General features: G+C 43.2%; 2 pseudogenes; one reads left to right on the top strand and one right to left on the bottom strand.

The window, feature by feature from the left end:
- The window catches only part of LOC124594627, a 178,447-nt pseudogene that overhangs the window by 6,422 nt on the left and 145,272 nt on the right, over window positions 1-26,753 (bottom strand).
- Window positions 3,801-3,917, top strand: LOC124597089 (annotated as a pseudogene).

Raw genomic sequence — 26,753 nt, 5'->3', positions numbered from 1 at the left:
GAGAGAGTAATTGTCAGTGAACCATTGCTATGAACGTCGGCTGTACAACTGGGGCGAGTTCTAGTAAGTCTCTCTAGACCTGCCGTGTGGTGGCGCTCGGTCTGCAATCACTGACAGTGGCGACACGCGGGTCCTACGTATTACTAACGGACCGCGGCCGATTTAAAGGCTACCACCTAGCAAGTGTGGTGTCTGGCGGTGACACCACAATAGTACCCCTTGAAACCTAAGGTACTTGTCCTGATCCCTCTGTCCCGACTATCACTGCATCTGATCACTCACCGAGTGGGGTGGCGCAGTGGTTAGACACTGGACTCGCATTCGGGAGGACGACGGTTCAATCCCGCGTCCCGCCATCCTGATTTAGGTTTTCCGTGATTTCCCTAAATCACTCCAGGCAAATGCCGGGATGGTTCCTCTGAAAGGGCACGGCCGACTTCCTTCCCAATCCCTCCCTAATCTCATGAGACCGATGACCACGCTGTCTGGTCTCCTTCCCCAAAACCAACCAACCAACCTCCTGCCACCGAACTTCACTAATTCCCAATTCTGATCACTCAATTACGGAGGCATGCATTTCCACTCTTTCTGGGAGATAATTCAGCTATATCAGACATAGAATAGTTTCACAGTTTCCATGAGTGAAATGTCATTTACAGCAGACGAAAGAACTAAGAGCTGTCTGTATTGCTGTATTAATATGGCACTCACTTGAGTGCCAATTTTCTCGCATAGAGCACTATCGTTCGGTACTAGCTACTTGAAACAATACTACATCTACATCTACATGATTACTCTGAAGTTCACGCTTAAGTGCCTGGAATTCATCGAATACTTTCAAGCCAGTTCTCTACTTTTCCACTCTCCAACGGCGATCGGGGAAAACGAGCACTTAAATCTTTTTGTGCGAGATCTGATTTCTCTTATTTGATCATGATGATCATTTCTCCCTACGTTCGTGGCCTCCAACAGAATGTTTTCGCAGTCGGAGGAGAAAGTTGGTGACTGAAATTTCACGAGAAGATCGTGTCGCAACCAAAAACGACTTTGCTTTAATGATTCTCACCCCATTCACGTATCATGTCCGTGGCACTCTCTGCCCTGCTTCGTGACAATACGAAACAAGCTGCCCTTCCTTGAACTTTTTCGATGTCGTCAGTTCCATCTGATGCGGATCCCACACTGCTCAGCAGTACTCCAGAAGAGGGTGGACAAGCGTGGTAACAGTAATCCCTAGGTATTTAGTGGACGCAGCCTTTAGTTTTGCGTGGTTTATCGTGTAACCGAAATTTGGTAGATTTCGTTTACAATGTATTTGCTTTTCCGTATTTCTGGTACTATGAAGTAAACAGAGTGAATCTGCCGCTGCGTCGTAGACTATAGTTCACCTAGCGGCCCAGAAAAAGACTTTCTAATATCACACAGTAGAACCGCCGTGAACTCATTAAAATGATTAGGGAACGCAGTAATGATAGGTTCATCCACGTCTGCACGAACCGGTGCTTGCGTGTAGAGGGTCATTGACAACTAGCGTGTGGAGGGCTGGCGCCTGCAGCCCTTCGCTCTTAATGAGCGCGTTCCCCTGGGGTCTGTCCGATGCCTTGTAGGCGACGACGTCGACGGCGGCGCCGTTGGTGACGTCACGCGCTGTGACCGTGCGGCGTGCCCGACGGACCGGATGAAGCGATCACACGCCCGGCACCCACGTGGGTGCGTATTTTTACCGCCGCCTCACCCCTTCTCATCTTTTTTCGTTTCCACAAAAGACCCTGAGGCCAGCGGTCGCAGCTCTGCGATTTATGGCTGGCGCCAGGTCCCTTCCCATGACGCGCGCCTGTATGTGTGTGTGGGTGTGTCTGTGTGTGTGTGTGTGTGTGCCATCGACTCCGCTGCTGGCGTCATCGTGATAATAAAAGACGGCTTTGATTCCCCTCACTTTCGCCCCAAAACCGCCGTCGCAAGAAGCTTTGTACACGAACTGCGTCAATGAAGCGAACGAAGTACTTTTGTAAATAAATGAAATCAACAATTCGGTTTCCAGGATGCTAGTGGCCAACAGACCTGTATCCGAGACAAAAATCATCATTGAATCAATCATCAGTCAATCAACCTGAAATCATCGATGAAGCTGAGGCTCTCGCGACATGTTCAGCGTAATTAAAGACATGTTCTGATGTTTGTCTCACGAATAATAACTTTCTTTATCGTCGTGTCTATGTGGTGGCTAAAAAGAGAAGCAATCTTCTCTCCGCAAACTTTTTAGAAAAAGTTAAGTTTAAATTTGATTCAAACTTCAGCGTCGCAAGCTTAGAGGCAACTACGCCCTCAAATATTCAAATTACAGAAAGAATATTATACCACCACTACTAGAATATGGGTTATATTTCCAGACACATCTCGTGAAGTTCGGTTCTCTCTCTACTTCAGTGTAAAATTATGACTAGCTACACTGGTATTTGCCCCACGTAGATTAATGTGCTGCTCCGACAAATTAATTGTATACACTTGACAGGCACTCCATAAAAGAAGCACCTTTCATACAACAGCGCTTTAGAAACTGTTCTACCAGAACATTTTGTTTCGTTCTGAAATGAATCTGTTCCATTTACGGTAAAACCAAAATCCTGTAATTACTCGTTAGCTTAAGAAAACATTATCTTCAAAGTCTACGAACGGAATCGTCCAAAATAGCCGGTTGCATTCTGGAGAATAAATTTAACCTTTTTCAATAATGTACAATATATTGCACTATAGAACAAATCGGAAGATTACAAAGCACATAAATTATGCTTTGATTTTACCCCTAGAAATTCTGACTAAAAAGAGTGTTTAATCGTTGCTCGCAACCCCTATATACGTTGAAACTCATGAAAATACATCACCTATGCCGCAAAATTAAACTGTCTCTGGATCGCTTCCCTGAATTTTAATTTTCCATCGCTCAAGGCCAAATGCTACTCGCGACTTTCTTTTGGATCGTCTGTCTCTTACTACGTACAACAGCAGTTTTTTGGCGTCAGTGAAAACAATAACAGAAAAGACAATAACTGACGTGCACTCCTTTAATTGCAAGCTAGCTTGTAGAGTAAAACTTTTAAATTTAAGTTATAGTTTTTTTATATACTGAGAGTATACAATATCTGCTTACCGTACGGAAAAATACACACAGATTACGAATGAAACTCCCTAACGCTCACCAGAAAAAAAGGCTTCTCGTTTACTCACCAGGAAAAAGAACAACATGCAAAAGTATTACCGTACAGCATCCGTAGGGTTCCTATTTTGGGTGACATTTTTCAAGATTTGTGTTACTAATCAGCTAACCCAGGACAAATACCAGTTGCAAGTAGCCTATCTAACAGCTGTCAGGAAGAACAAAATTTTTATTTCTACATCTGCATCTACATCTACATAGACACTCCGCAAGCCACAGTACGGTGCGTGGCAGTGGGTACCCTGTACCGCTGTTAGTCATTTCCTTTCCTTTTCTACTCCCAAAAAGAGCGATGGAGAAACGTCAGTCTATATGCTCCCGTATGAGCCCTAATTTCTCGTGTCTTATCTTCCTGGTCCTTACGCGCAATGTATGTTGGCGGCGGAAGAGTCATTCCGCCGTCAGCTTCAAATGCCGGTTCTCTAAATTTTCTCAATAGTGTTCCCCGAAAAGAACGTCGCCTTCCCTCCAGGGATTCCCATTTGAGTTCGTGAAGCATCTCCGTAACACTTAAGTTTTGTTCAAACATACCGGCAACAAATGTAGCAGCCCGCTTCTGAATTGCATCTTCCTTCACTTCGATCTGGGCAACGGCTGTGCCGCAGTGGATACACCGGTTCCCGTGAGATCACCGAAGTTAAGCGCTGTCGGGCGTGGTCGGCACTTGGATGGGTGACCATCCAGCCGCCATGCGCTGTTGCCATTTTTCGGGGTGCACTCAGCCTCGTGATGCCAATCGAGGAGCTACTCGACCGAATGGTAGCGGCTCCGGTCAAAGAAAACCATCACAACGACCGGGAGAGCGGTGTGCTGACCACACGCCCCTCTTATCCGCACCCTCATCTGAGGATGATACGGCGGTCGGATGGTCCCGGTGGGCCACTTGTAGCCTGAAGACACGGAGTGCTCAGTTCGATCTGGTGCGGATCCCAAACTCGAGAGCAGTGCTCAAGTACAGGTCACACTAAAGTCCTATATGCGGTCTCCTTTACAGATGAGCCTCACTTTCCTAAAATTCTCCCAATAAACCGAAGTCGACCATTCGCCTTCCCTACCACAGTCCTCATATGTTATTTCTATTTCCTGTCGCTTTGCAACGTTACCTCCAGATATGTAAACGACTTGACTGTGTCAAACAGGAGACTAGTAATACTGTAACCGAACATTACAGATTTGTTCTTCCTATTCATCCTCATTAACTTACATTTCTTTCAGATTTAGAGCTAGCTGCCGTTCATAGCACCAACTGGAAATTTTGTCTAAGTAGTCTTGTATCTTCCTACAGTTACTCAACGTCGGCATCTTTCCGTTCATCACAGCATCATCAGAAAACAACCGCAGATTCCTGCTCTCCCTGTCGGCCAAATCATTTCTGTATTCAGAGAACAACAGCGGTGCTATCACACTTCCCTGGGGCACTCCTGACCATATCCTCCTTCGTAATGATCATTCGCCGTCGACGCCAACAAACTGGATTCTGTTACCTTAGGAGTCTTAGAGCCACTCACATATCAGTGAACTTATTCAATATACTCGTAGATTCGTTAACAGCCTGCAGTGGGGCAGCGTGTCAAATACTTCCCGGAAACTAGAAATATGGAATCTGCCTGTCGCCCTTCACCCACAGTTCGCAGCATATCATGTCAGAAAAGGTCACGCTGAGTTTCGCACGAGCGACGTTTTCCAAAACCACGCTGATTCGTAGTCATGAGCTTCTCAGTCTCAAGAAAATATATTATATTCGAACTGAGAATACGTTCAAGGGTTCTGCAGCACACCCAAGTCAGGGATATTGGCCTGTAATTCTGCGGGTACGCTCTTTGATTTCCATTATTTCATACAGTTATTGATTGGATTTAAAAATTCAAAATCTTGTCATAAGTCACTCGTTGTGTTTAACACAATAAGTGAAGTATTAGTGTTTAGAATCTATGTTTAGACGTAGAGGAAGCGTAAGTCACGGTGCCCCAATTACTCTCGCTACATGTGTCATGCGTTTGAGAATGAGCGCACTTAGCAACTTCCAGCAAACTTTATCCATAATTTGAGACCCGTTCGAAACTTTCTGTCTCTTACTTCCCACGCAAAATGATAAAAGGAAAAAAAAATTATAGCTTACCATATTTTCGCTGTTCATGCAGTAAAACTGTCGCATTAGGCATGACGTTTTAGTTTATTTATTTATTCTACTCGCAACACATATGGCAGGCAGGATCCACAAATAGCACTGAATTTTCTCACAAAATTATATCATTGTATGGCACATAGTGTGGTGTCACCGCCAGACACCACACTTGCTAGGTGGTAGCCTTTAAATCGGCCGCGGTCCGTTAGTTTACGTCGGACCCGCGTGTCGCCACTGTCAGTGATTGCAGACCGAGCGCCGCCACACGGCAGGTCTAGAGAGACTTCCTAGCACTCGCCCCAGTTGTACAGCCGACTTTGCTAGCGATGGTTCACTGACAAATTACGCTCTCATTTGCCGAGACGATAGTTAGCATAGCCTTCAGCTACGTCATTTGCTACGACCTAGCAAGGCGCCATTATCAGTTGCTATTTATCTTGTGATGCATGTACCGTCAGACCGATGTTCACCAATTATGGATTAAAGTTAAGTATTCAAGAAGCTACGTACTTTACTTGCTAGTCTCAATTACTTTACCTGTTCCAGACCTCACGCCAGCCTGCGTGAGCTTAAACGCGTGCCTTGCGGCTTCACCTCCTAGTGGCTTGGCTGTCTTGCCAAGTCACAACACATAGTTCTGGAGGTAAGATGTTTAATACAAGAGGGTTCGGTTCATTAAACACTGGGGGTCGAATTTTACTGGTATCCGTAGAATTTATTAGGCTACGGTAGCTTATTTATTATGCTTCACACTCATGTTACTTGAAATGTAATACACAAACCACCAGCACATTAAAGATATACCATTCTGTTATAATACTGATATCGTCGAACGAGTCAGTTCAGTTGAAAATTTTGTAATTTGCGTTGTGTGGGCACTCTTGCTTACCCATCTATACGGATGTCGCATGGAGAGTGGGAGTTTCACAATTAACGGTTTCGGTTACTGCCATCTTCGGATCACAAAATATTCTGATGTAAATATCAACGTCAGAATCTGTATACGAGTGTTGCTCAGAAAGTATTGCACTGCATTTCTTTTCTCTGCCGAAAACAATGCTACGAATGCGAAACGCTACGTATGTGTTATCTGAAGTCTCCTGAGTGAGCGCACAAGATTTCCGTCACTTCCTACAGATAGCGTAGCTGCAGAACAGTTTCAAAACGGCGTCCATAGGTGACGTACGTTACAAGCAACGTGTTGTCATTGAATTTCTCACCGTAGAAAAAAGAAACTTTGGGAAATATTCGCAAATGCTGGTGCAAAGTCTATGGAGCATCTGCTGTGGACACAAGTACAATTATTCGCTGGACACGGAGACTGCGGTCATCAGAAGGCGGAACTCTACGATTTGTAGCGTTTGGGGAGACCACCCACGGCTGTCACACGAGACACGTTGCAGCGAGCTGATGTTGTCATTCACCATTAAAGGATGCCATTCGTGGAAGATATTTTGAATACGATAAAATTTTACTAGTGAAGCACTGGCGTCGCCACCAGGACAAGGGCTGGTACCGACAGGGCGTACACGCCCTTGTTTCGCGCTGGAGGAAGGCCATAGAACAGGATGGTGATTACATGGGAATATAGAGTGTGTAGATTAAACACCATTCTTTCGTGTGTGTGTAATTCACATTATGTTCAATAAAGAACTGTTGAAGGAAAAAATGCGGTGCATTACTGTATGGGCAACCATCGAATGTAAGTGCATAGTAAGTGAGCACTTAGTAGGTAGCTACGTATGTCAGAATATTTTATGATCTGAAGATGGCAGTAGCCGAAACCGGTAACTGTAAATTGTAAAATTTGTGTGTTCGAAACGGATCTTTACCAATAGAGTGTCATAACATGACTGTAGACTCGTTTACAGACTTTGTCTTCAATTGACAATGTTGTTCAGCATGATTAGACGATAAAGAATTGGGTTTGTGCCGTTACAAAGTATTCACTGTCCACCATCAGCGGAAATGTATTGGATAATTCGGGAAAGAATTTCGCGTGTATCCGAATCAAACGTTCTGGGAAGACATAACTTGTATGAAACAGAATCTGAAGGCTTCCTCGAATGTCAGCTCCTGCATGTACACATTATTAATGAGCGAAAGGGATAATACCTGTTTTAAGCTGACAAATCCTGATTTACATTCTTTCATCTTTTACATAACTAGAATAATAAACTCTACAAAATGAGAACAGTGAATTTTTCACTTATAACGCTGACGACTTGTCATTGATTGGGGCCGAATTTAAAGTGGCTGGCCCAGACAGGGATATTATCTTATGCTGAATGGTGTACGTACATCTCTTTTACTGTTTTTATTGTTAATATTTGAAGGAAGTATATCATCATTTCATCGTAATTTGGATTGGTTGGTTTGTGAGATTGAAGGGACCTGACTGCGATGGTAATCGGAAATTTGGATTAATTGCAACTGTCGGGTTACTCGTCATTTCCGCTCATGGCGTAATTTATTTTGCATCATCCACATTTTTTTATTATGTAAAATTTTTTAATCTTATTTAGTAGCTTGTTCCTTAACATCATCTTGTTTAAAACCCCCAGTCAGGTCGGTAGATTATACTTCTGTTTGCTATCATCCACGTATCATGATCTTTTGCGTAATTATCTCAAACCGTATCAGAAATTTTATCTCCTTTTTCCGTGATAGCGTTTATTAGCTTTAGAATTCTGGAAAATCAGCCCGTACATATTCTATTATGAGCACTTCTTTCTAACTGCTGTTAATTTTATTGTTGATACGTAGCTTGTTAAAAGTATTTTTTGAAACCCCCGTTGCTGTTACCATTCTGCATTTATCAGGGCCGTTGAGTAAGTAATGCAACATTTTCTCTTCTCTGTCAATTTTAGTTGAAAAAAATGTGCAATTTGTAGTTAGACATGGTGGAATATTCCTGCATAGTTTCATGAAGTTCCGATAGGTGGCAGCGGTATGCGCAGCCTTCAAAATGGCGTCTGTAATGTATTTTCGTTCCAAGCAAAGAACTGTTATTGAGTTTCTTTTTTTGGAAACTCATAGCATCGCAAACACGGACAGGCTCTTGCAGAGTGTCTCCAAGACCTGCTAGAGAACAAAACAACGGTGACTCGTTGAGGTAGGCGTCTGTCATCATCGCAACAAGATCGTGCAAACCTGTCCGACCTCCCGCTTGATGGTCGGCTGCACACAGCTGTGAGTCCTGCAAAATGTATTGTGCTACTCGCAGGAAACTGAAGAAACGACGTGTTCGTCGTCACAAAACTCAAACGAATTTCTCCTTCTTCATGACAACGCAGGGCCTAGAATAAATATGCACACTCGAGCGGCATACACAAAACTTCATTGGACTGTTCTTCCTTATCCACCATACAGCCGGGACCTCGCACCTTTCGACTTCCATGGGTTTGGTCCAATGAAGGATGGATTCCGCGAGAAGCAGTACGTGGACGATGGGATTGATACATCGAGACGTCTTTGACTCCGACGTCGCCCCTTAGAGTGGTGTACGGGCGTTCTCAGTAAGGTGACGTACGGCCGTCGTATTGAACGGAGATTATTGTTGAAATATAGGATTTTGTAGCTAAAACAGTGGGCAATAACATGATGCATTGTAATCCCCATAAAACCAAAAAATGTGTTCCTCTTTTGTACTTTGCGTTTAACTGAATAGTTTTTTAGACGTTTGGAATAGTTTCCTGTTGATAGCATTTCTATTTGAGTATGGCTTGAAGGCTTAGTTGCTTGTTCTGTATTGCTTGTTCGGTATCCCATTACAGAGTGTTTTCATAAGTGAAAATAGACGTTTTTCAATTCCCAACTACGAACAAGGGTGTTATTGAAACTTCCTGGCAGATTAAAACTGTGTGCCCGACCGAGACTCGAACTCGGGACCTTTTACCTTTCGCGGGCAAGTGCTCTACCAACCGAGCTACCGAAGCACGACTCACGCCCGGTACTCACAGCTTTACTTCTACCAGTACCTCGTCTCCTACCTTCCAAATTTTACAGAAGCTCTCCTGCGAACCTTGCAGAACTAGCACTCCTGAAAGAAAGGATATTGCGGAGACATGGCTTAGCCACAGCCTGGGGGATGGTAGAGCACTTGCCCGCGAAACGCAAAAGGTCCCGAGTTCGAGTCTCGGTCGGGCACACAGTTTTAATCTGCCAGGAAGTTTCATATCAGCGCACACTCCGCTGCAGAGTGAAAATCTCATTCTGGAAGGGTGTCATTATTTGATTACATTCATTCTCTTGGCGGTTATTTACTCAATCATTTACTTTCGAAATCCCGATTTATTGGCTGGACAGTAAAATTGTACTTGGCGGCCTGGAGAGGTTTTCTCTTCAATTATCAGAGTTCGATAGTCGTCCCGGATGGATAGTATCTCGTTCTGTCGCTCAATTTCATTCGCCATATAGAAGTAACAGACTTTTTTTTGGCTTTGGTGTGATTAGCCAGTGCGTCAGCCAGGATAATAATTCTTGAATGTGATGATCTGTCTAGTTTCCATTCATCAGGAGGCCTGTGTTCATCATTGGGGCGTTACACCATTACAACACTAGGTTGATCAAATGAGGTAGAATACAGTACATGTTCAAGATTTTATATATAAAATGATAAACTTCGCACTATATTAACGATAAAGTAACCAGAGTGTAACTACACAAGAAACTGACAGAGCACGTGGCCGCGTCCCCTTTAAGCTGTTCCCTATAGAGCGGAGAAGCGATCACTACTGTGCGATTTGTTTTGGACCCCTCCACTATCTTGGTATCTAACAGTTTATAATCCATGACATACTATCTTTCAGTGATGTTTCGTCTTGGCAGACAACGAATGTTTGGAAAAGAGATTCGCCGGCCGCGGTGGTCTCGCGGTTCTAGGCGCTCAGTCCGGAACCGCGCGACCGCTACGGTCGCAGGTTCGAATCCTGCCTCGGGCATGGATGTGTATGATGTCCTTAGGTTAGTTAGGTTTAAGTAGTTCCAAGTTCTAGGGGACTGATGACCACAGATGTTAAGTCCCATAGTGCTCAGAGCCATTTGAACCATTTGAAAAGAGATTCCGAGCTTTTCCGCTCTAATGTTTAAATCACATGTTGACTTGAAGACGTGGCTTTTAGCGCCACGAAACCGGTAGTGATACAGTAATAAAGGACGAAATACAGCTGAAGCGGTTGTTAATTCCGAAGACAAAAATGTGTAAACTGTTCACACGGAACATTTCAGACTTCGATATTATTGGGGCCCGTCGATATTTCGCTGAAATGAGAAGTACTCGAGGGAGTATCTACATCTACCTCTACATTTGTACTCTGCAAACCACTGTGAAGCGCATGACAGAGGGTACGTCCGATTTTTAGGGTTTTTGCCTGTTCCATTCACGTATGAAGCGTGGGAAAAATGATTTTTATATCATGTGGCTTATGTTAATAATGAACTGACACGAAAGTATTTTCATTTTGTTCTCAGTAACTTCGCGCAATGCTCAATTTCTTCAATCACTGGGTGAAGCTGAGACAAACTTTAACTCTCTGGCACGGCAGTGCACTGCACCAGTTCGTTCCAAAAAGCCGCCCGCAAAAACACGATATTTCGGGGGGGGGGGGGGGGGTCATGTATTAGGTTATACTGTTCACTTAAGGAGAGTCATGTCAGAACAATTTTAGAGGCATGCTCTTTCCGACACAACAAAGCGTTAAGTTTATTCGTAACGGGCATGATCGAGGTACTTGAAATGCACTGCCAATTAATTATATGCATGAGGTACTCATTGTGACATGAGGGGTATCAATTACAGTGTAACAGCAAAAGAGAACGGCTAGTCCATGTTGCTAACCCATCTGAATAGCTGACAGAGGTCCAATCCAATTATCACCTTAGATTCTAATTGCCTAAAGCCTGATTCTTTCGCAAGCTGTTATCCTTCAACGTACTGTCTTTGTAATTTCAATCAGCTAAAATCACGCAGCTTAATTTTTTGATTTTTATAAAACAGCTCCTAAATGGTCCTGAGCATTGTTGACAGGTAACAGCATCAGAAAATTTTTTACCATTCTGATGAAAATAACTGTAAATTTTAAAATTGAGTTTTCAGTTACCTACGTTAATTAACTCTAAGCTCCAATGCACTGAAATATCAAATTCTATTCACAAATTTTGCATATTATCGCGCGTAATAGTTAATTCGCGAAGCACATTGGACTACTGAGTCTCACTATAACTGAAGCATAGCTCATTCACTTACATTTATTCACGTTGCACGACTGTATTTGCGAGTAAACTATGAAACTAGTGACACGAATCGAAAAGCGAGAAACAGTGTACTGTTTGTGTTGTATCAACGTTGGATACCACACTTTTTAGGGGTTGCAGTTATCGACCGCAGTCCGTACTACTATAGAACGATCCGCGAGTCGGGACAAGCGTCGCTAGCGCCGCTCCGCGGCTTGCAACAAGTCTCTAGCGTGCGCTCGGCCACTCTTGCTCGGAACGTCAAGTAAGGAAGTAGTATAACCTTCAGGTGATAGGAAGTAACCTCTAACAAGGCGCATAGCTAATGTATGGCCTATGTGATGCCTCTATAGCTCTCTGTTTATAATTATATTGCTCCTGAGTATGAAGACTCGTGTTTTTTACCATCGATTTCTAATTATTTTAGACGTTTTAGACCCAGACCATTCATCCAGCTCCTTATCGACTTCACTGACAAATCTGTTGTATACACAAAGAAGAGATTTATATAATTCCATTTAGCATTGGACACCAGTCATTCAAATTGCCGACGATTTGTTCCTCGTCACCATAACAGTTTGTAGTTGTTTTCGTCTGCTTCCCGATATGTTGACTGAAAAGAGCATTTATGTCTGCATTCTTCATCTACATCTACGTGCGTACTCATGGTGCAGCGTACGGCGGAGATACAACTTCTAGTCAGTACCTTTCTGTTCCAGTCGCAAATAGAGCGAGGAAAAATCGACTATCCATATGCTGCAGTGCGAGCCCCAATTTCCACTACCCTGTCTTACTGGCCCTTACACAAGATGTACTCTGGAGCCGGCAGAATCATTCTCCAGCCAGTTGCAAGTGCCAGTATCTAAAACTTTCCCAATACTGGCAAATAATGCGTCAGCTGTAACCTTCTGAAGACGGGCACTACTAAGTGTCTAAAGCCAATAAGAAATTAAATTTATTTTATGCAGCTGGTGGCTGATTACTTCGATATATACAACTACATATGCTAAAGAAGGATATAATACTAAATGGTATGTCTGTACAATCCTCCTACTGAATGATGTTTTTTAAACGCTTAATTTAAAATTTCAGCTTTGATTTTCGCTGTCTACAAATGCCACGCCAGACTGGTCGACGAAGCCATGGATCATCTTAGCAATTTTACGTAGGACCAGAATTATTTCGGGTTCTCGACAAAATCTTCCTTTAACTTCTGACAGTGGAATTTATTAAATGCTATGTCCATCGATAGTTTTATAAATATTCGAATCGCTGTTAACTTTTGCCTGTCGACATTTCTGCGAGCTTTTTTTGAACTGAGGGCGCAACACTCTCTATTTTCCCTGCATTTTCCGAATTTCGTTCTTGTATCACAGTGCGTCTATTGCCCATTTAATCCACTTACTCGGCACATATTTCTCCAGAGAGCGATTTTCAACCAGTTTAAACTGCACCAACGATTGCTCTACGTCTATCGTATTGGAACTAATTGATGTCCATTCATTGCCTATGTGGGGTACTAACAACTCCTTTGTAGAAAAAATGCTCTCCTGACCATCTTGGTTGACTTATTAACTTTCGTAATCATCTTCGGTGTAATACCATGATCGCTAATCCCTGTTTCTGCGCTGACAGTTTCGTTATGATCAGACCTGTCTTTAGCTACAATGTCTACAATATTTTCATTGTAAGTCGTCGAAGTAGCTGCTCAAGATAGATTTCGGAGAAAGTATTCAGAACTACCGCATAAAAATGTCTGTCCGTATCTCTTGCAGTGAATCCACAGGCGGCCCATTATGCTTTCTGTAGATATAGCACCATTGGGATACTCCCGCACGGCTGAGCATAGACTTTCTTAGAATGATACAGACCTGTTACGGTGAAATCGGGCGGCTGGTAAAAACGTCTAATGATTAACTTGAATTCACGTTGACCCGTCATTCGCGCCCAAATAACTTCTCAGTCAGGCTCAGTTTCAGCCTCGATAGATATTGTATGGTCGCTTGCTATGAACACTCCCCCTTCTATGACGTCTGACACGTCTTTGTCATATGTACGAGTTCCGTTCCTCGTTTAATACTTCGGCGCTTTCTACATCACATTTCGTCCAGCTTTCCATTCCGAGTTTAATTTGAGCACGACAACTTTCCTGCAGGACGCTAAATTCAGGGACTCTGTTACGATTCCCTTGGAAATTTACGGTTAAAATATTGACATTCTCAGTGTCTTCATGTCTCGTTTTTGTGCGCGGTCATATTACGCTCCCTGGGTATCGACTGGTGACATTTGGAAGAGGGCCTCAAACTATCGCTTAGTCCCACGTGAGTAGCTGTTATCTTGAGCAGTGTACGCCTAACCTATCATGGGGATTCTTACATTCTCCGCTGCATAACGAAATCCAGAAATCTACGTCACGGTAGCGACAGAGGTTTTGGTTGAGCCCCTCCACTAGGCTCCAAATCGAAAGACCCCGGTCGATTCTGGGCTCGATGCAGCAAATTTCCAGGTCCGCCTGTACCCCAGGAGAACACCTCTTTACTACTTCCACCAGGCGCCAGTACGAAAATAAGGCGGCCTCGTAACCCAAGCGACATTTGTCATTGGTGCCTACATGAGCGACGGCCGGGAGGCCACTGCACTATGCACGCTCCACGGCCGCAGGCAGGGACTCTTCCACATATTGGAATACCCTCTCCCCCTGCCTCCCCTATTGGCCAAGGGTTTTGAATAGTGTGTAGCCAATAGCAACACAAAGACAATGAATACCACACGTAATTGGAAAACACCATATGGCACTGTGCGTAAGATGGACAAATTTCGTGTGGTTCTAGGCACTTCAGTCTGGAACCGCGTGACAGCTACGGTCGCAGGTTCGAATCCTGCCTCGGGCATGGATGTGTGTGATGTCCTTAGGTTAGTTAGTGTTAAGCAGTTCTAAATTCTAGGGGACTGATGACCACAGATGTTAAGTCCCATAGTGCTCAGAGCCATTTTCTTTTTTACAAATTTAAGTACTTCGGAGAATATACAAAAGGAAGAAGAACAGACAGTACAATGAGGGAATAGTAGAGAGGATGAGAGGATGAGCTCAGCCAACCGTAGCACTAGAGATATATAAAATAAAAAGAGTATACTGACATAAAAAATGATCAGACATTACAAGGGCATGATGAGGACTGTGGTACTGTATTTCGCTGAGACGATGAGTCGAGAAAGAGATGGCGCAGAATATCTAGAGAAAGAAAAATACTGAATGAAATACTGGGCCATAAAAGAGATGGTCAGAGATGTACACTAAGAATGTAACTTATGCGCAGCTTTACCAGCAACACTTCTCACACCAGCGACATGCGGGTGACCTAAACGTCGAAGCCACAAGGGTCACACTAGCAGAGATAGACAGAAGACCGCACGTGCTCACTGAGCCGAAAGGTAGCAGCGAGGGCGCCACCAAAGGTCACTGGCCTTGCGGATTTGCGCAAAAAGATCCAGCTGCATCCTTCCGCCGTCAGGGGCTTAAGGCCGGTGCCAAGCCGCTCTCGGCCTGCCATTTCCTTCGAACCCTCTGTGTCAGATGCCGACCACATCAGTCCGAGCTCTTACTAAGGACACCGTCGGAAGCTTCGACGTCACTGCGAGTCAACATTAAACATAGAGCCACCAGTCATTGCCAACAGGTGACTTCTGCACTGAAGGTTGCACAGGACTTCCGTTCAAATTGCTCCGCTTCAAGGTAACTCAGAATTTGTCCGTTATTGGGGCCATCTGCCAACTCAAGAACTTTTGTAAGAGCGGTATTACCACAACCTATCCAAACAGTTTTTGTAAATAACTTACTACACTAAGTCGTCATTGTCTATGTTCTTTTTGAATAACTTTTTTGCATTGTTTATATGGACTGTTTTCTCGCTGTGTCCCAACCGACGTGGGACATATCAAAGGTCTAGGGAAGAATACTATAGCAGGAGAAAGTGTGGCAACTTGGTACAAGATTATACGTTTCCTTATTCCATTTTCAAATTAAAACACTCAGTTTTTTCCAGCAGCAGACTACTTCTCAAATCTCAAAAACTACCACAGAACATTAAGGATTTTCCAAATGTGACAAGTATTTTTGGAACTTATAAACACTGCAGTGGAGAAAACACTGCATGTAATAGTCTCTCCATTACGGTATTAATCTTCTACACATCAATAATCTGTAAGTGAGATCAAATTAAGTAGAAATATTGTCAAAAACCATTTGTAAGTAAGTACATTTCGAAATAGAAGCTATTGGAAACCAACACAAATTTATTTGTTAAAGAAACTCAGTTGATTTGCAAGTATCACATGATCCATAGTAAAATACCTGTTTCAAGTGTCTAGATGGTGCACAACCGAGAAATATGCCTTAACTGTCGGCGTTAGATACGAGTCAGAGGGTGGAACGACTGAAGGTTGTACATGATGGGGCAGCTAGAAAATCAGAAAAGAGAAAAGTAAAGGCTCAGCCTAGACGTAGTGGGGGTCAGTGATATGGAAAGGAAAGAAGTTAAGGATTTCTGATCAGACGGATATAGCACAATACGATAAGCAGCAGAAAATGGTATTACAGGAACAGGATTCGTTACGAATAGATAGTAACGGCAGAGACTGATTTAGTGTGAATATTGCAGTGGTACAATTGTTCTCATCACACAACACAGCAAAACTACGCCGCCAATGGTAGTTCAGGAGTACATGACGACGTCGCAAGCAGAAAATGAAGAGACAGAAAAAAATATATGTGGACATTAAACGGGTTATTCAGCATGTAAAACGAGATGAAAATCTAATAATGAAGGGGGATTGGAATGACATTGAAGGGAAGAAAGAGCATAAAAGTTTCAGGAGAACATGGGCTCTGTAGTAGGAATGGGAGAGCAGAAAGTCTCATTGAGGTTCCACAATAAATTTCAGTTGATGTGATAGATACAGAAATTGGAGTCGATATCGAAGAGATAGGGTATCCAGCATTGGAATCAGAATTTAATGCAGCTTTCGAAGACATGGGATTAAATAAGGCAAGAGGTACAGATAACGCTGGATCGGAATATTAAAATCATTGGCCGTTATTTAGGTTTATGTGAAGAATCAATGAAATTTGAGACGTAGCATCAGACTTTCGCAAAAATATTATCTAATCAGTTCCGAACATAGCAAGAGCAGACAAGAGCGAGAACTGTAGTACAATCCATTTAACAGCTTACGCACCCAAGTTGATGACAAAGACAATACACAGAAGAATGGAAAAGAAATCTGAGAAAGCATCAGATGACAACTCGGTTTACGAATGATAAGATTCGCTGATGACATTGCTGTGCTTAGGGAAAATGAATAACATTTACAGGATCTCTAGAATGGGATGAACAGACTTATCAGTACAGAATGTGGGCTGAGAGTAAACTGGAACCATGTAAAAGTAATAATAATTAGTACAACTGAGAATAGCAACAAACTAATATCAAAATTGGCGGTCACGTAGTAGACGAAGTTAAGGAATTCTGCAACCTTGGAAACAAAGTAACTCGTGACGGACGACGCAAGGAGAACATATGAAACAGACTACCACAGCCAAAGAAGGCACTCCTAGCTGAAAGAGGTCTAATAGCGTCAAAGATAGGCTTTAGTTTGTGGAAGATATTTCTGAGAACGTACGTCAGGGGCACAGCATTGTATGGTAGTGAAACTTGGACTGCAGTTAAACCGGAACAGAGGGGAATCCAAGCGTTTGAGATATAGTGCTGCAGAAGAATGTTGAAAATGTGATGAAAAGTATGCGGACGCAACCAAATACATACGTTTGTCATATTAGGTGCATTGTGCTGCCACCTGCTGCCAGGTACTCCATATCAGTGACCTCAGTAGTCATTAGACATTGTGGGAGAGCAGGACGGGGCACTCCGCGGAGCTCACGGACTTCGAACGTAGTCAGCTGATTGGGTGTCCCCTGTGTCATACGTCTGTACGCGGCATTTCCACACTCCTAAACATCCATAGGTTCACTGTTTCCGATACGATAGTGAAGTGGGAAATAGAAGGGACACGTACAGCACAAAAGCGTACAAGCCGACCTCGTCTGTTGACTGACAGAGACCGCCGACAGTTGAAGAGGGTGGTAATGTGTAATGGGGAGACATCTATCCCGATCATCACACTGGAATTCCAAACTGCATCAGGATTCACTGCAAGTACTAGGACACTTAGGCGGGAGGTGATAAAACTTGAGTTTCATGGTCGAGCGGCTGCTCATAAGCCACACATCACGCCGGTCAATGCCAAACGACTCCTCGCTTGGTGTAAGGAGCGTAAACATTGGACGACTGAACAGTGGTAAAACGTTGTGTGGAGTGACAAATCACGGTACACAATGTGGCGATCTGATGGTAGGGTGTGGGTATGGCGAATGCCCGGTGAACATAATCTGTCAGGGTGTGTAGTGCCGACAGTAAAATTCGGAGGCGGTGGTGTTATGGTGTGGTCATGTTTTTCATGGAGGGAGCCTGCACCCCTTGTTGTTTTACGTGACACTGTCACAGCACAGGCCTACATTGATGTTTTATGCACCTTCTTGCTTCCCACTGTTAAATAGCAATTCGAGGATGGCGACTGCATGTTTCAACACGAGCGACCACCTGATCGGAATGTACGGCCTGTGGCGGAGTGGTTACACGACAATAACGTGCCTGCAATTGACTGGCCTGCACTGAGTCCTGATCTGAATCCTAAAGAACACGTTTGAGATGTTTTGGATCTCCGACTTCGTGCCAGGACTCACGGACCGGCATCAACACCTCTCCTCAGTGCAGCACTCCGTGAAGAATGGGGTGCCATTCCCCAAGAATCCTTGTAGCATCTGATCGAACGTAGGCTTGCGAGAGTGGAAGCTGTCATCAAGGCTAAGAGTGATCTAACACCGTATTGAATTCCAGCATTACCGATGGAGGGCGCCACGAGGTTGTAAGTGATTTTCAGACAGGTGTCCGGATACTTTTCATCACATTGTGTAGTTTGATGAAGTAAGGAGTGACGAAGCGAAGAATGGAACTATGTAAAACACAGACAAGATGGTAGGACGTGTGTAACATTTTGGAATAACTGCCGTGGTACCAGAGGAAATCGTAGAGGGTAAAAACTGTGGAGAAAGACAGATACTGGAATAAGTCCAACAAATAATTTTTGACGTACGTTGCAATTTCCACTCCAGGTTGAAAAGATTCTCACATGAGAGGAGGTCATGGGGGGAGGGGGGGGGGGGGGGGTAGCATTAAGCCAGTCAGAAGATTGTTTATTCAAAGAAAAGTCCTGTAACTAAAAAATTCCGTATTCTAAATAACTTCAGTATACTGTACAGCACAAAGTGTAGAACGCTAAATAATTACAAATACTGTGCAAAATACGACCTCGTTTTCAACAACATTAAATTTGTAGATAATAACGTCAATACTGCACATTCATTCCTTCGTGTGGTTTTAAAACCAGTCATTAAACTGATGTACCGACGAAAACACATCGTGTGTTCCTACGTACACTACCCACTACGCACAACTCTCTCCCCTACATGAAGATAATTATCAGACTGAAAACGGCCAAGATTTGGGGACGTGTGATACTGTTGCTTATGGAACGCACTTGGTTGTTGGACTCAGAAAGAATTGATCAATATTGGGCATGAAGGTGGAAGAGAAGGAAAATATTGGAGAAGAAAATACACACCGACGAATATAACGGAGGTCGAGGATAGAGAGGGATAAAGGAAAACAATGGAGAGTCATTAGCGACCAGGCAAGAGAAGACCTTGAAGAGCTTGATAAAAGAAGAGAAAGGAAGGAGAGGGAAGGAAGAAAATACAAACCATGGAAGGAATACCCGTCTTTATACAGAAGCAGTAGTGGAAGAAGAAGTTCATAACACCGTATCCATATCTTTCGGATGATTCCGAATGTTCGGTCGATGGTGACTTAGTTAACTTTATTTGCAGCGTTGTATCCTTCATGGCATCGTTGAGAGTACGCGATCTAATGAGATAATCACGGATTTCTTCAGTTTAGTGCGACTGTCTTTGATAGCACGGTTGAGGTTCACTGTTATAGACCAACAGGCGTTAGTACGTGCTACAAAATCGCGTAACCTATACGGATAACAAATACCCTTCCCTCTATACTTGAAATTTTATGATGGCTCTAAGTGAGTCACGATTTGAGCTACTAGTTTTGAATTTATTGTCGCGTTTCGTACGCTGCCGTTCAAGAGAAACGTTGCAAATTGTATACTAGGCAGTAATACAAGAAGTTTTCACGCTGTATGAGTATCTTGACGTAACAGTTGATATTATGTATTAATAGCAAACCAGATACAATGATGTACAGTTTGTGAACTTCCAGATGCGATTCAGGTGACGACCGGCGCTTTAAATTTGCAGGTAGTACCACAGGGGGTGCCTTCCGTCTCAGAAGTGTACACTGCGGTCGTAACCGCTGGTTCGCGTAAAGACCTCTAGGTTACGGCTCCCTAAAGAGTAATTAGTACCCTCGCAGTGGTACGCCATAAAGAATGCAGATAGTTCCAGAAATGTGGGCTGTTGGAATGGGAGCGCCATAACTATTTACGTTCGTGATAAGCGACATCCCGTAAAGCAGTAAATTTATGATGACTGGTCGAGTGACGGACGTTCAGACATCATTACAAAAAAATTTTTTTTTTATCATGAGCCTACTGACTGGTTTGATGCGGCCCGCCACGAATTCCTTTCCTGTGCTAACCTCTTCATCTCAGAGTAGCACTTGAAACCTGCGTCCTCAATTATTTGCTTGACGTATTCCAATATCTGTCTTCCTCTACAGTTTTTGCCCTCTACAGCTCCCTCTAGTACCATGGAAGTCATTCCCTCATGTCTTAGCAGATGTCCTATCATCCTGTCCCTTCTCCTTATCGGTGTTTTCCACATATTCCTTTCCTCTCCGATTCTGCGTAGAACCTCCTCATTCCTTACCTTATCAGTCCACCTAATTTTCAACATTCGTCTATAGCACCACATCTCAAATGCTTCGATTCTCTTCTGTTCCGGTTTTCCCACAGTCCATGTTTCACTACCATACAATGCTGTACTCCAGACGTACATCCTCAGAAATTTCTTCCTCAAATTAAGGCCGGTATTTGATATTAGTAGACTTCTCTTGGCCAGAAATGCCTTTTTTGCCATAGCGAGTCTGCTTTTGATGTCCTCCTTGCTCCGTCCGTCAATGGTTATTTTACTGCCTAGGTAGCAGAATTCCTTAACTTCATTGACTTCGTGACCATCAATCCTGATGTTAAGTTTCTCGCTGTTCTCATTTCTACTACTTCTCATTACCTTCGTCTTTCTCCGATTTACTCTCAAACCATACTGTGTACTCATTAGACTGTTCATTCCGTTCAGCAGATCATTTAATTATTCTTCACTTTCACTCAGGATAGCAATGTCATCAGTGAATCGTATCATTGATATCCTTTCACCTTGTATTTTAATTCCACTGCTGAACCTTTCTTTTATTTCCATCATTGCATCCTCGATGTACAGATTGAAGAGTAGGGGCGAAAGGTTACAGCCTTGTCTTACACCCTTCTTAATACGAGCACTTCGTTCTTGATCGTCCACTCTTATTATTCCCTCTTGGTTGTTGTACATATTATATATGACCCGTCTCTCCCTATAGCTTACCCCTACTTTTTTCAGAATCTCGAACAGCTTGCACCATTTTATATTGTCGAACGCTTTTTCCAGGTCGACAAATCCTATGAAAGTGTTTTGATTTTTCTTTAGCCTTGCTTCTATTATTAGCCGTAACGTCAGAATTGCCTCTCTCGTCCCTTTGATTTTCCTAAAGCCAAACTGATCGTCACCAAGCGCATTCTCAATTTTCTTTTCCATTCTTCTGTATATTATTCTTGTAAGCAGCTTCGATGCATGAACTGTTAAGCTGATTGTGCGATAATTCTCGCACTTGTCAGCTCTTGCCGTCTTCGGAATTGTGTGGATGATGCTTTTCCGAAAGTCAGATGGTATGTCGCCAGACTCATATATTCTACACACCAACGTGAATAGTCGTTTTACTGCCACTTCCCCCAATGATTTTAGAAATTCTGATGGAATGTTATCTATCCCTCCTGCCTTATTTGACCATAAGTCCTCCAAAGCTCTTTTAATTCCGATTCTAATACTGGATCCCCTATCTCTTCTAAATTGACTCCTGTTTCTTCTTCTATCACATCAGACAAATCTTCACCCTCATAGAGGCTTTCAATGTATTCTTTCCACCTATCTGCTCTCTCCTCTGCATTTAACAGTGGAATTCCCGTTGCACTCTTAATGTTACCACCGTTGCTATTAATGTCACCAAAGGTTGTTTTGACTTTCCTGTATGCTGAGTCTGTGCTTCCGACAATCATATCTTTTTCCATGGCTTCACATTTTTCCTGCATACTGCATACTATACCAGAAACAGACAAGTAAACGATCACATACGTAAGCAACTATTTCCGCTTTATACTCCAGATGCAGTAATCAACATAAGAGTGACATTCTACGGGAAGGGGTGTGGAATGGCAGAAGTTTAGACGTGACTGGGAAGCTAGGAAATCTGAAAAGGAAATGCTCGATCTAGATACAGTTGTGGTCAGTGAAATGAAATGTAAAGAAGACAAGGATTTCTGGACCGAAAAATGTAGGGTAATATCAGTAGCAACAGGACGTCATATAACGGGAGTAAGATTCGTTATAAATAGGAATGGAGGGTAGAAAGTGAATTACTGTGAATAGTTGAGTGATAGGGTTGTTATCATTAGATTCGACAGCGAGTTAACGCAGACAACAATAGTTTATTTGGAGCCCAGTAGTGTATGGCAGTAAATCGTGGGCTCTAGGAAAACCGAAAGAGAAGAGAATCGAAACGTTTGAGATGTGGCACTACAGGAGAATTGGGAAAATTTGGTTTACTTATAAGATAAGTAATGAAGAGGTTCTCCGTAGAATCGGCGATGAAAGGAGACATATGGAAAATACTGACGAAAAGGGAGGATAGGGTGATAGGACGTGTGTTAAGAAGTCAGGGAATAACTTGCGTGGTATGAGTAGTAGAGGAAGTTGCAGAGGCTAAATATTGTAGAGGAAGATAGACATTGGAATACATCGAAGAAATAAGAAAACTGGGACATAGTTTGCGACTGATACTCTAAGATGAAGACACTGGCACGGGAAATGGAAGTGCCAGATGGAGAACCGAGGACCGTAATCTGATTGCTTAGAGGCTTGATCGTTCACTGCATATTTCGAAAATCTGGCGCCTCACGTCTATGATATAGGACTGTGTTACAGAAGGACTACTGTGTTGGTAATTTACAAAACTCGTTTCGCATTTCTGTCTGACAATCTCCACCAAAAATTTCCTATCTGCTCGTGTAGCGTAACATGCAGTGCGCCAGCTCGCGAAACTGGGCGCTTAGAAAGACCCAAATCGAATCCGAGCGGTGATAGCTCTCAGCACTATGGGACTTAACATCTGAGGTCATCAGTCCCCTAGAACTTAGAACTACTTAGACCTAACTAACCTAAGGACACCACACACATCCATGCCCGAGGCAGGATTCGAACCTGCGACCGTAGTAGTCGCGCGGTTCCCGACTGAAGCGCCTAGAAACACTCTGCCACAGCGGCCGGCGAGCGGTGATTTAACGACTGTTAATCAGGTACAATGACCTGGACAGCAGTAATTTCTAACGGTTTTCCACGCTTGCTTTGGCAAATACTGGACTCTGCTTCAAATAATACGGTACTCCAATAACTAAAAGACGTCACCAAACGAAAGGAAGTTTACGCTATCCACAGACAATTGTCTCACGCGACTTTCCTCGATTAGCTTAACTGGTGACTATGTCAACAGGAAGGGCATCCGGCCACAGAGTTAAAACACGTTTCCCAAACCATGAAAGCAGAGAACTCCTCACGATGGGATAAATAAAAGCAACGAGAATCTTAATGTAAGTTTTCCACGATTGTACTAGAAGACGTCAGTACAATTCCGGGACTCGCATCCTCATTGGCCAGGACTGTTCTCTGAATCTAAAGGTGTTGATGTATGAAAGACGTCAAACTTCCGTCTTTAATATCAACATCCGTACTTCGCAAACTGAAGCACCTGTCTGCAGAAGCCCGAAGTATCTCTGTTCATATCGTTATAGCAATACGTGAACCAATGGATAGTTTTAATAAAGCAGAGGCACACCTCACGTAGCGAGTCGCATCTCAAGACAGTCATTTGAACGTCCAGCGACTTCGTATGTGTGGCAACAATGATGACGTCCCTTCTGACAGAGCTGGACCAACGAGATATGCGGGCCCTGCAACGAACTTGTGACGTCACACTAGTAGGTTTGTCCTCCACACTTCGGGAACGGTCGGCTCCGTGCAGGGCCTACGAGTAATTAATATTTAATTGAAAAGGTACCCACTAAAGGTCTTAATTTTGTCGTGTTCTATTGAGAACTTGCATGCATTTAAATGCACAGTCAAAAATTATTAAACTCGTCTGGAATAGTTACTCAGTCCCCGCTGGAGACAGCTTCTGGCACTCGTAAGACCTACAGTGTCTCGTGCGCCTCATGACAGTGCCGTGTCTCTAGAATCAGAAACTGGGAGGGACCATTGCCCTTACATAGCTTACCTAGCTGTAACGGTTCAGCAACAAACTCGTCATTACTGTAAGACGGAGGTGCCTTTCTTAGATCTGCAAGAATTGTAATTTGCTCTTGCACACGAGCGTTATGATTTGAATAGGCAGCAAGGGAGTCAGGTCTGAGGATGGTTCCAGTAAGGTAGCCAGAGTTCATGGAAACTCTTTATTATTCATTAAGCTAGATCATATGTGCCGGTGCGCTCCCTCATGTGGTGGGTACAGCTTGGCGTCGTTGCATTACGTCTTCTTAGCGGCGTGGCTGTGGCGGTTGTCCCTCAACTGGAAAGCATCAGGCCGACATGGCGCTGAATGGCAATGGCTGGACGCCATTAGTGGCCTCATTCAACTAATGAGCAGTCCGGCGAGTCGAACCTCGGACCCTGAGGAGATTGGACGTCGCCTGTCTTGCCTGACACACAGGTCCGCGGCCCACTGTCTTATTGCTCTGTCAAATATAGAATCTTCAACCGCTTTTTGAAAACGTTTTATTTAAAGTAATTACACATAGAAAGGCGATCCTCTTAATGTGTATTTTTTGCGTAGGTTTTTTATTTAATTTTCCATTGCAAATTGTTTGCGCGAAGACGTGTTGTTTTCATCGTTAATATATCTTCTCATACTAATTTCTTCATTAGGTGGTAACACATGTTCGGACATTAACTGCATTATTTGTTTTCATCATTAATGCATTCACTTCTGGTAATTTCTTCAGTAGTAATTACCTCTAAATTGTCTTCCGTTTATTTAGATTAAGCTCGTTTTTGTGCCCGAATTTATTTCTCATTATTAGACCCATTATAATGTCCCAAATCAGCTTCAAATGTTTCAAATGGCTCTGAGCACTATGGGACTCAACATCTGTGGTCATCAGTCCCCTAGAACTTAGAACTACTTAAACCTAACTAGCTTAAAGACATCACACACATCCATGCCCGAGGCAGGATCCGAACCTGGATCCGGTCACGCGGTTCCAGACTGAAGCGCCTAGAACCGCACGGCCACACCGGCCGGCAAATCAGCTTCATCTTACGTTGCCGAGGAAGACTGAACAGTTCACTATTCATATCCTTTTCATCAGAGAATCTTCAAACTGCATTGAGATCACAGAAGCGTTAGTAGCTGGATATGAACCGGCACGATGACAGGCAGTCATCCAACTTTCTTTCGCCTCATTCTTCTTAGGAAATATATGAATCTAGTATCTAACTTTATTCGTTGTCTACCGTACGTAGTACACACACCAAACAATTATATTTCTGTGCGAAAAATTTGAAAAATGCTCTTAGTACTCCTCAATACTCTGATAAATGTGGCGTAACTATGCGCTTAATTGTGAATTACGGATGATCCTGTTAAATGCAAGAGGTCCCAGGACGAATGGTCAATATTCAGGGATGTGACAAGACAATCGTTCGAAGCAAAAATGTTTAGCAAACATGGGCTCTAAAATGCAGAGCTACGAGCAAGTGTTCATTTTAGATACTGTCGAATTAGTCGCTTCTACTGGACGTTCTTTCCTTTCCATATTTTGAGAGGTGGTAGTATGGACCGAAATAAGAAAAATATATCAAGTAAACATGGACTCTGAAGTACATAGCTTAAGAGCTATGAGTATTTGTTCATATTCGCTACTGTGAAACATCTCTTCTACTGGAAAAGTGCTCCTAGTGCTTAAGGAATGAATATTAAAACCCATTTTACTACACAAATTTTTTTATTGTACTGAACCATACCACCTCCTTCGGAAATACTGAAAATAAAAAGCTTTCAGCAGAAGAGCTTTGTTTCATAGTATCGAAGATGAAGGGGTGCTCATAACTCTTCAAGTACACATTTTACAGCCTTTGTTTACTAGACGTTTTTGCTTCGACCGATCTTTCCCTTCATATCGCTGAGAACTGACCTTACCTCGTGGGACACGCCGTACACAGAAGTCTCAACGCTAGAAAATCGCAGCGAAATGGAGGATGATCTGCGGGGGACTGATACTTGATGCAGCGACTGCCACTCGGTACTCGACGTAAACAAATGTAACATGTTGCGAATAAATAGGCAAAAAGGCTGACTTTTTGTGACTGCACAACCGCAGAACAATCACAGCAAGCAGATACTCACATCAAAAACGCGATGAAAACGCAATACTTTAGGACAGTGACGGGCTACTGTCAAGGAGATAACACAGCTTTCGGATTTTCTACATCTACATCTGCGTGATTACTCTGCTAGCCACAACAAAGTGCCTGGCAGAGAGTTCAATGAACCACCTTCAAGCTGTCACTCTACCGTTCCACTCTCGAACGGTGAGAGGAGAAAACGAGCACTTAAATTTCTCTGTGCGAGACTTGATTTCTCTTATTTTATCGTGATGATCATTTCTCCGTATGAAGGTGGGTGCCAAAAGAATGTTTTCGCAATCGGAAGAGATAACTGATGATTGAAATTTCATGAG

This window comes from Schistocerca americana, chromosome 2 (assembly GCF_021461395.2).
Source record: "Schistocerca americana isolate TAMUIC-IGC-003095 chromosome 2, iqSchAmer2.1, whole genome shotgun sequence".
NCBI classification, from domain to species: Eukaryota; Metazoa; Arthropoda; class Insecta; order Orthoptera; family Acrididae; genus Schistocerca; species Schistocerca americana.
The sequence above is the reverse complement of the archived record's forward strand: the minus strand, read 5'-3'. Positions and strand labels throughout refer to the sequence as shown.